The sequence below is a fragment of the Delphinus delphis genome, chromosome 1 (genome assembly GCF_949987515.2).
Source record: "Delphinus delphis chromosome 1, mDelDel1.2, whole genome shotgun sequence".
Lineage (NCBI taxonomy): Eukaryota > Metazoa > Chordata > Mammalia > Artiodactyla > Delphinidae > Delphinus > Delphinus delphis.
This window is the reverse complement of record NC_082683.1, coordinates 128,493,681-128,504,435: the sequence shown is the minus strand read 5'-3', so window position 1 is coordinate 128,504,435 and position 10,755 is coordinate 128,493,681.

Sequence of the window (10,755 nt, the reverse complement as noted above, 5' to 3'; positions counted from 1 at the left end):
GACATGAATGTTAGATATTTTGTTATAGTCCTACAGGTATCTAAGGTTTTGCTTGTTGTTTTTCTTTCAGACTTTTTTCTCCCATTTTTTTCAGATTTGGGTGATTTTTATCGTTCTGTCTTCAAATTCCCTGATTCTTTCCTCTGTTCCTTGCAGTATGTTACTGAGCCCATCCATTGAGATTTTTTTTTTTTTTTTTGGTTATTGTATTTTTAAATTCTAAAGTTTCCATTTGGTTCTTCTTTATGTTTTCTAATTCTTTGTTGAGAGTTTTTTGTTTGTTTGTTTTGGTTTTTTGCTAAAGCTCCCTATGTTTTCATTTGGTTCAAGCTCACTGAATAATTTTTATGATAGTTGTTTTAAAATCTTTGTCAGATAATTCTAATATCTGTCATTTCAGTGTTTGCATCTATCTTTTTTTTCTTCAGTTTGAGATCTTCCTGGTTCTTGTTATAATGAGGGATTTTTTATAAACATGGCCATTTGGGTAATTATAAGACTCTAAATCATATTTAAACCTGGTGTAGCTAGCTTCCATTGATACTAATCTAGCAAGGGAGAAGGAATAATCCACTTTACTATTGCCAGGTGGGAATAGAAGTTCAGGTTGTTCACAAGGCCTCTGTTGATACCCAAGCAGGGAACTCCTCATTACTGATGGGAGGGCTAGGAGTCTTGCTCCTCAGTGGCCTCCACTGATATTTCCCTTGCTAGAAGTTGTAAAGTGCCTTATTACAGTTTTTCTTGTGGTCTCCATTAACACCACAGGGGAGAATATGGTCTTACTTCTGCCTGATAAAAAGTCTTGGCTCCCTGCTCAGCTTTCCTACTATATCTACTACTCAGCCTCCCTAATGCATCTACTAATCCCTACTACACCTACTACTCAGCCTCCTTACCTCCAACCCCAGGGAGAGGATGGTGTGTGAGGGTGGTGTGATGTGGCAGTGGTAAGGAAACCTTGCTACAGCCTGATGAGTGTTTCAGCCTAGGCTCCCCATTCAGCGTTTTTTCTTGTTGTTGTTGTTTGGGGGAAGGCCACAGTTTTTTCTGTGATATTTGGCTGGAGCATAGCAGTTATTGTACAAAAGTTTTCTATATCACTAGGTTGTCCCTTTCTATTCCTTTGGATAAAGATAGCAGGCTTTTCTTGGGGCTTTTTTGTCTGTGCCCCTCAGCATTTGCAGTTTACTGCCTTCTTCAATTCCAAGTCTGGGATATATAAGGCAAGGGAAAAAACCCTGGAAACTTACCACTGTGACGGACCTTCCACAGTCCTGAGGTTTCCACTAATCTGCCTTCTTTTCTCAATCTTTCTTATGTTTGCTCTATATATACTGTCCATGGGTTTTAGTTATACTTAGAGGAAGGAAGAGGGAAAATTATGTCTACTCCATCTTCTCAGAAATTGAATTACTAATAAGCAATTTCATAGTTATTAAAAGAAAAAAAACCCCAAATTGAACTTTTACTACATGGAAACTACTATAGATGTTCTTTCACAAGTACAATTTAAATAACTGAACTTTATCAAAATTTAAAAATTTGCTCTGTGAAGAGCACTTGTAAGCAAGTGAAAAGATAATCCACAGTCTAGGAGAATTGAACCACTGCATGACCAGATAATAATGAATGTCAATGTCTCCATAGAAAATTAATCCAAGATAAAATAGACTTTAAAATAAAGAATGTTACAAGAGACAAGAAAGGACATTACATAAGGATCAAGTGATCAATCTAAGAAGAAGACATAACAATTACAAATATATATGCACCCAACATAGGAGCACCTCAATACAGAAGGTAAATGTTAACAGCTATAAAAGAGTAAAATGACAGTAACACAATAATAGTGGGGGACTTTAACACCTCACTTACACCAATGGACAGATCATCCAGACAGAAAATTAATAAGGAAACACAAGCTTTAAACGACACAATAGAACAGATAGATTTAATTGATATTTATAGGACATTCCATCAGAAAACAGCAGATTACACTTTCTTCTCAAGTGCACATGGAACATTCTCCAGGATAGGTCATATCTTGGGTCACAAATCAAGCCTTGGTAAATTTAAGAAAATTGAAATCATATCAAGCATTATTTCTGACCACAACACTATGAGATTAGAAATAAACTACAGGGGAAAAAAAGTAAAAAACACAACACATGGAGGCTAAACAATACACTACTAAATAAACAAGAGATCACGGAAGAAATCAAAGAGGAAATTAAAACATACCTAGAGACAAATGAAATGAAAACACAATGATCCAAAACCTATGGGATGCAGCAAAAGCAGTTCTAGGAGGGAATATTACAGGAATACAATCCTAACTCAAGAAACAAGAAAAATCTCAAATAAACAACCTAATCTTACACCTAAAAGAGCTAGAGTAAGAAGAACAAACAAAACCCAAAGTTAGTAGAATGAAAGAAATCATAAACATCAGAGCAGAAATAAATGAAAAGGATATGAAGGAAACAATAGAAAAGATCAATAAAACTAAAAGCTGGTTCTTTGAGAAGATAAGCAAAATTGATAAACCTTTAGCCAGACTCATCAAGGAAAAGAGGGAGAGGACTCAAATCAATAAAATTAGAAATGAAAAAAGTGAAGATAAAATGGACACCACAGAAATACAAACCATCATAAGAGACTACTACAAGCAACTCTATGCCAATAAAATGGACAACCTGGAAGAAATGGACAAATTCTTAGAAAGGTATAACCTTCCAATACCGAACCAGGAAGAAATAGAAAATATGAACAGACCAATCACAAGTAATGAAATTGAAACTGTGATTAAAAATTTTCCAACAAAATTCCAGGACCAGAGGCTTCACAGGTGAATTCTATCAAACATTTAGAGAAGAACTAACACCCATCTTTCTCAAACTCTTCCCAAAAATTTCAGAGGGAGGAACGTCCCCAACCTCATTCTATGAGGCCACCATCACCCTGATGCCAAAACCAGACAAAGATACTACAAAAAAAATTACAGACCAATATCACTGATGAATAGAGATGCAAAAATCCTCAACAAAATACTAGCAAACAGAATCCAACAACACATTAAAGGGATCATACATCATGATCAAGTGGGAATTATCCCAGGGATGCAAGGATTCTTCAATATATGCAGATCAATCAATGTGATACACCATATTAACAAATTGAAGAATAAAAACAATATGATCATCTCAATAGATGCAGAAAAACCTTGTGACGAAATTCAACACCCATTCCTGATAAAAAATTCTCCAGAAAGTGGGCATAGAGGGAACCTACCTTGACATAATAAATGCCATATATGACAAACCCACAGCAAACATCATTCTCAATGGTGAAAAATTGAAAGCATTTCCTCTAAGATCAGGAAAAAGACAAGGATGTCCACTCTCACCACTATTATTCAACACAGTTTTGGAAGTCCTAACCACAGCAATCAGAGAAGAAAAAGAAATAAAAGGAACACAAATTGGAAAAGACGAAGTAACACTGTCACTGTTTGCAGATGACATGATACAACACATAGATATTACTAAAGATGCCACCAGAAAACTACTAGAGGTAATCAATGAATTTGGTAAACTTGCAGGATACAAAATTAATGCACAGGAATGTCTTGCATTCCTATTCACTAACCATGAAAGATGAGAAAGAGAAATTAAGGAAAGAATCCCATTCAAATTTGCAACAAAAAGAATAAAATACCTAGGAATAAACCTACCTAAGGAGGTGAAAGACCTGTACTCAGAAAACTATAAGACACTGATGAAAGAAATAAAAAATGACACAAACAGACGGAGAGATATACCATGTTTTTGGATCAGAAGAATCAATACTGTGAAAATGACTGTACTACCCAAAGCAATCTACAGGTTCAATCCAATCCCTATCAAATTGCCAATGGCAGTTTTTACATAACTAGAACAAAAAAATCTTAAAATTTGTATGGAGACAGAAAAGACCCCGAACAGCCAAACAATCTTGAGGGCAAACAACAGGGCTGGAGGAATCAGACTCCCTGACTTCAGACTATACTACAAAGCTACAGGAATCAAGACAATATGGTACTGGCACAGAAACAGAAATATATATAAATGGAACAGGATACAAAGCCCAGAGATAAACCCATGCACCTATGGTCAACTAATCTATGACAAAGGAGGCAAGGATATACACTGGAGAAAAGACAGTCTCTTCAATAAGTGGTGCTGGGAAAACTGGACAGTTACATGTAAATGAATGAAATTAGATCATTCCCTAACACCATACACAACAATAAGCTCAAAATGGATTAAAGACCTAAATGCAAGACTGGACACTATAAAACTCTTAGAGGAAAACATAGGAAGGATACTCTTTGACATAAATCACAGCAAGATCTTTTTGACCCACCTCCTAGAGAAATGGAAATAAAAACAAAAATAAGCAAATGGGACCTAATAAAACTTAAAAGCTTTTGCACAGCAAAGGAAATTGTAAAGAAGATGAAAAGACAACCCTCAGAATGGGAGAAAAAAGACAACCCTCAGAATGGGAGAAAATATTTGCAAACAAATCAACAGACAAAGGATTAATCTCCAAAATATATAAACAGCTCATGCAGCTCAATATTAAAAAAACAAACAACCCAACCAAAAAACGGGCAGAAGGGCTTCCCTGGTGGCGCAGTGGTTGAGAGTCCGCCTGCCAATGCAGGGGAGACGGGTTCGTGCGCCGGTCTGGGAAGATCCCACATGCCGTGGAGCGGCTGGGCCCGTGAGCCATGGCCGCTGAGCCTGCGCGGAGCCTGCGCGGAGCCTGTGCTCCGCAACGGGAGAGGCCACAACAGTGAGAGGCCCGCATACCGCAAAAACAAAAAACAAAAAACAAAAACAACAGGCAGAAGACCTAAATAGACATTTGGCCAAGAGACATTTGGCCAACACCAGATGGCCAAGAGGCACATATACAGCTGCGCAACATCACTAATTATTAGAGAAATGCAAGTCAAAACTACAATGAGGTATCACCTCACACCAGTTAGAATGGCCATCATCAGAAAATCTACAAACAACAAGTGCTGGAGAGGATGTGGAGAAAAGTGAACCCCCTCGCACTGTTGGTGGGAATGTAAATTGATACAGCCACTATGGAGAACAGCATGGAGGTTCTTTAGAAGACTAAAAATAGAGTTACCATATAACCCTGCAATCCCACTACTGGGCATATACCCAGAGAAAACCGTTATTCGAAAACGTCATGTGCCACAATGTTCACTGTGGCACTATTTACAATAGCCAGGTCATGGAAGGAACCTAAATGCCCATTGACAGATTAATGGATAAAGAAGATATGGTACATATATACAATGGAATATTACTCAGCCATAAAAAGGAATGAAATTGGGTCATTTGTAGAGACATGATGGACCTAGAGACTGTCATACAGAGTGAAGTAAGTCAGAAAGAGAAAAACAAATACCATATGCTAACACATAATATGTGGACTCTAGAAAAATGGTACAGAGGAACTGGTTTGCAAGGCAGAAATAGAGACACAGATGTAGAAGACAAATGTATGGACCCCGAGGGAGGAAAGCGGGGGTGGGGTGGTGGGGAGTGGGATGAATTGGGAGATTGGAATTGACATATAAACACTAATATGTATAAAATGGATAACTAATAAGAACCTGCTGTATAAAAATAAATAAATTTAATTTAAAAAAATAATCCAGCTAAAAATGAAAACAAAAGGATATAATTAGAGCATCGTTTTACAACCTTCAGTGTACTAGTGAATATAGGTATCTGACCATTAACAGCTGCTAATACTGGAAGAGAATAAAAACAAAGGTTAGATTCATCCTGATGAAAGAATATAACGTTATCTATAATCTTGCCAAGCTAAACAAACCTGAGTTTTATCAAGCCTCTGGATCCAACAACCAAATTTCAGAAAATACAAAAGAAGAGAAACGTTGAAATACACCATCAGTGTGTAATCAGCAAAATCTCATCTATAGGAAACTCTGCAGGTCCATGGCCCAAGTTCTGCAACAAATACATTTTAAAAGACATATCAAAAGGACAAAGATAAGGGAGAGGAGAAAGCAGAACAAAATTTTGGAAGCTGAAAATTAGATGAGTGAGTCTTAATCTATAGTAGGCAAGAAGTTTAAACTTAAACCAGCAGTGGGCAAACTGGTTCAGAAATTAGTGTTATTAAGCTATCCCTGAAACTGGGGATGTGGATAGGGCCGAAAGTAAGAGGACTGGCTGAAAAATCTGTTCAAGAAGCAGTAAAGTCCAGGTACCCTCTCATACTGCACATGGATGGGAGCCAGCCCCTTGTCTCTTCCAGAAGAAAAGTAGATGTTTATTCTCTGTAAAAAGTTTAACAGAAAAGATGGATGATGGATAATAGACATGATTGAGTGTTCTGTACTAGCTCAGAGTTGAGTAAAGGTCTACATCTTGAATGATGAATCCCCATCCTGGTTTTCCATACACCTCCCCAAATGCTAACAGCCAGGCTTATACAGTAAGTCCCCTACACATGAACCTTCAAGTTGCGAACTTTCAAAGATGTGAATGCGCGTCCGCATGTCCAATCGTGTTAGATCATGTGTCTCGCATACATTGTCATGTGCGTGCATCCTCTACAAGTGGTTGTGCTTTTGTGTACTTTACTGTACAGTACTGTATAAAGTACGGTAGTATGTATCTTTATTTCAAGCTAGATCTGCAAGAGGACAACTTCATTGAACTTCCTTGCTGTGCGACACAAGAGGCTTACTAATGAAGACCTGATGGAATTGGAGGTCCAGAGAAAGGACAAAGAGACAAGAGGAAGAAGTAACTGAAGAACCAAAGAGATTCACGACACAGGAAATGGCAAGGGGATTTTATTTATTTGAGGAGGCACTGTTAGTTTTTGAGGCATAGGACCTGAATGTAGAATGGTACACGAAGGTTGCAGCAGCCGTTCAGAATGCAATCCAATGCTACCGTGTCATCTACGACGAGAAAAAAAGAGCTACTTCCCAGACATCACTGGATCGTTTTTTCAAGAGGGTAAATAGAATTGAATCCAAAGAGGAACCAGAACCTGTGCCATCAACGTCAGGTGTGAGTGAAATTGCAGCTTGCCCGGCATCTCCTGTTGCTGATGATCCTTCACCTCTACCATCTCCCACCTCTTATCCCTCCTCCAGTCAGTAACTCTTCTTGCCTGTTCACTCGATGCCAGCCCCTGTATGCCAGCTGTTGTACTGTACTTTTCAAGGTACTATACTGTAAGATTAAAATTTTTTTTTAATTTTTTGTGTGTTTGTTTTTTATGTATTATTTGTGTGAAAAGTATTATAAACCTATTATGGTACAGTACTATAGAGCCGGTTGTGTTAGTTGGGTACCTAGGCTAACTTTGTTGGACTTACAAACAAGTTGGACTTATGAACTCACTCTCAGAACGGAACTCATTTGTATGTAGAGGACTTAGCGTATGCTCTATGTATAAGAGGAGAAGATTCTTAACTGAATATTCAACCCAACCCAATAAAAAGGATCTAAAAGTACTGACAGTTGGTGGGTCCCCCAAAACACAACCAGGTCAAGTCACCAGGAAGTGAAACTGAATTGTCAACAAACCCCACCAATGTCCAAAGAGCTTCCAATCAGTTTGCTAGTATCCTGTTCAAGACACTAGACATCCAAGAATTATCAGATATTTAAAGAAAGCCTTCAACCTCTAAAACAGACATCAAATAATTTGGAAGAAATCCATTTCAAATCATCACTAATATTCTCTGAAATATAAAAGAAATTATATACAAGAAACATGAAATGATGCTCCAAAAAAAAAAAAGAAACATCTGGGGGGAAGAGAGCTCTTTGAAAATTAAAAACAATAGCAGAAACAAAAAGTGCAATAGCAAGTTTACAGGATAAATTAAGAAAACAGGAGAGAAAAGTTTAGAGTTAGGAGAAAAGTAAAAGATGCCTAAAATCTGAGTAGCTTGAATTCTAGTAAAGGCAAAATGAGAAAAGAGTGGAGTGGGAGTATTATCAAAGAAATAATTCAATAAAATTTCCAAGTTATATGTTTTCCATTTGACCTGTCCTACCAACTACTCAGCAAACATTTCAGAAGAAATACTCCAAACTAAGACGCATCACCATGAAACTTCAAACTCTGGCTGTAAAGAGAACACTCTAAAATCTTCCAAAGAGAAGAAAACCAAAGGTCACATACAGTAATTTGATATTAAAACAACATTGCATTTCTCAACAACAAAGCTGAAAGCTAGAAGACAGTTAGAGTAGTAATCTCAAGTTTTTGAGGGAAAATGATTTGTAACCTGAAATTTTAAACCCAGTATAAATAAAATTTGTAAGGGTAGTACTAGCTACTGTAACAAATAAACCTCCAAATTGCAGTGGCTTAATGCAATAAAAGTTTACTTCTTATTTATGTAACAGAGCAATATAAGTGTTCCTGTTTGGAAAATGGCCTTCCATTTGTTGATTCAGAGACCCATCGTCCTAAAATTTTATGATTTTTTCCCTCCTCATGGACTTTGCAGTCCTCTGCCTTCAGACTGTGGATGGGAAGAGGGAAGAAGTAGGGGGGGAGGAGAACACAGACTTATTAAATAAGCTCATTGACCTGGAAGTGATGCACACCACTTTTCTTCACATACTGTAGGTGAGAACTAGTCATCTGTCACCTCCTAAATGCCAGGAGTCAAGAAAATGTACCTCCTGGGTAGCCAAGAACTTCCATCAACGACTCTTCACAATGAAAGGAAGAGCACAAATTCCTGGTGGACAGCCAGTCATTTCTGCCACACCAGCCAAAATGTCAGTTGAATGTAAAAGGATAAAAATATTGTTTAGACATATGAGGTCTCACGTAATCTTTCTTCTGTGTACTCAGGAAGCTCCTTATAGAGCTACTCCAACAGAGGAAGGAAATGAAGACATGAATGGTAATCAGGGATTTAATGCAGAAGAGAGGTGAAGAAAATCCCCAGGGTAATAGGAAAGGAAGATCCCAGGGTGGCAGGTGTGCAGTAGGCTTAGAGAACAACTAGTACAGATTTGGGCAGGCATTCAGAGGGCTCCAAGAAAGAGATTTCCAAGAAGATAAAACTAATAGAAAGTTTGATGGTTTACAATTATGGGGAGGATTTATATTTATGGTGGAGAATCTTAGAAAATCAAACAAACATACCAAAAAAAGACAATTACTAACTCTAGGGAAAACAGAAACCAAAAAGTTGTACAAGAAAAGAGATGTATTTAGTTGCAGTTTCCTACATGGAGTGATATAATAAGAAATACATTTGATTTTGTCCGTGGTTCCTGGCACAGAGCTTCCTGAGAATTTCCTTAGTGATAGGAGTATTTTTTGTCATTCATAATAATCCCCTTTTAACCATACCTGAGCTTACACTAATGAGGTGACTATTGGTGAGTCTCTAGAGAGCTTCAGGATGGTGGCTGGTAGCCAGAAGATCCAACCATTTGATTAGAAGGTTAGAATTTTCAGCTGTACCTCTCAACCTCCGAGGAGGGAGGAGGGGCTGGAGGTTGGGTTTAATCACCAATGGCCAATGAATTAATCATTTGTGCCTAGGTAATAAAACTGCCATAAAATTCCCTGAACAACAGGGTTTAGAAAGCTTCTGGGTTGATGAACACATTGAGGTGCTGGGAGGGTGGTGCTCCCAGAGGGGCATGGAAGTTCTGCTCCTCCACTCTTCTCCATACCTTGCACTATGCAGTTCTCCCATTTGGCTGTTCCTGAGTGCCATCCTTTTTAATAATCCAGTAAGGGTAAGGAAAGCACTCTCCTGAGTTCCTTGAATTATTCTAGCCAATTATCAAGCCTGAGGAGGGGATTGTAGGAACCCCTGGATTTGTAGCCAAGTTGGACAGAAGTAGAGGTAACTTGAGGAACCTAATACTTGAGACTAATGTCTGAAGTGAGGCCAGTACTGTGGTACTGAGCCCTCAAGCCTGTGGAATCCAATCCTAACTCCAGGAGGTGGTGTCAGATTTGGCTGATGTCAGGAAGGACAGAACACCAGACACAGCTTGGCTTTGAATAGTGTTCAGATAATTATAATAACATAAACTGAATATTGATTTATCAAAATTACAATGTAAATATATAAATACAATTATAATACAAAAATAATCGAAAGAGAATTTGTGTGTGTGAGTGTGCGTGTGTGTGTCTGTTTTTGTTGGAGTGGAGCCTCAGTAAGAAAGCACTAAATCCTCATCTTCCAAGGTGGAAAGTCAACAGATAATGCCTGAAACTGAAACGAACAAGACATAGCCATATATGAATGCTTTTAGAAATATGAAGGTAATGCAAAAGGAATAGCCTGTGAAATGCAGGAATGGGGTTAGATAAAGGAGGGAGTGGCAGAACCTACTTTATTTTATAAGCAGTTTTCTAGAATGTTTATGTCTTTTAAACTATGTTATATGGGTAACTTTGATTAACATGAAAATAAATTTATTTTTGAAAACTTACCTACACAATATCACCCTACAGATATCCAGAAAGGAGAACAGATTGAAATCATAGGAGATGGAAGGCAGAGACTAGTTAAAAGCCTACAGCAGCAGTTCAGGAAAAGAGATAATCCGTACTGAATGAATGCAGTTTCAGTGAGAACAGAGGAAAAAGGACAGATATAACATGTTCACAAATCAATTAGGGAAGAAATAAAAGCAAGAGAGGAAC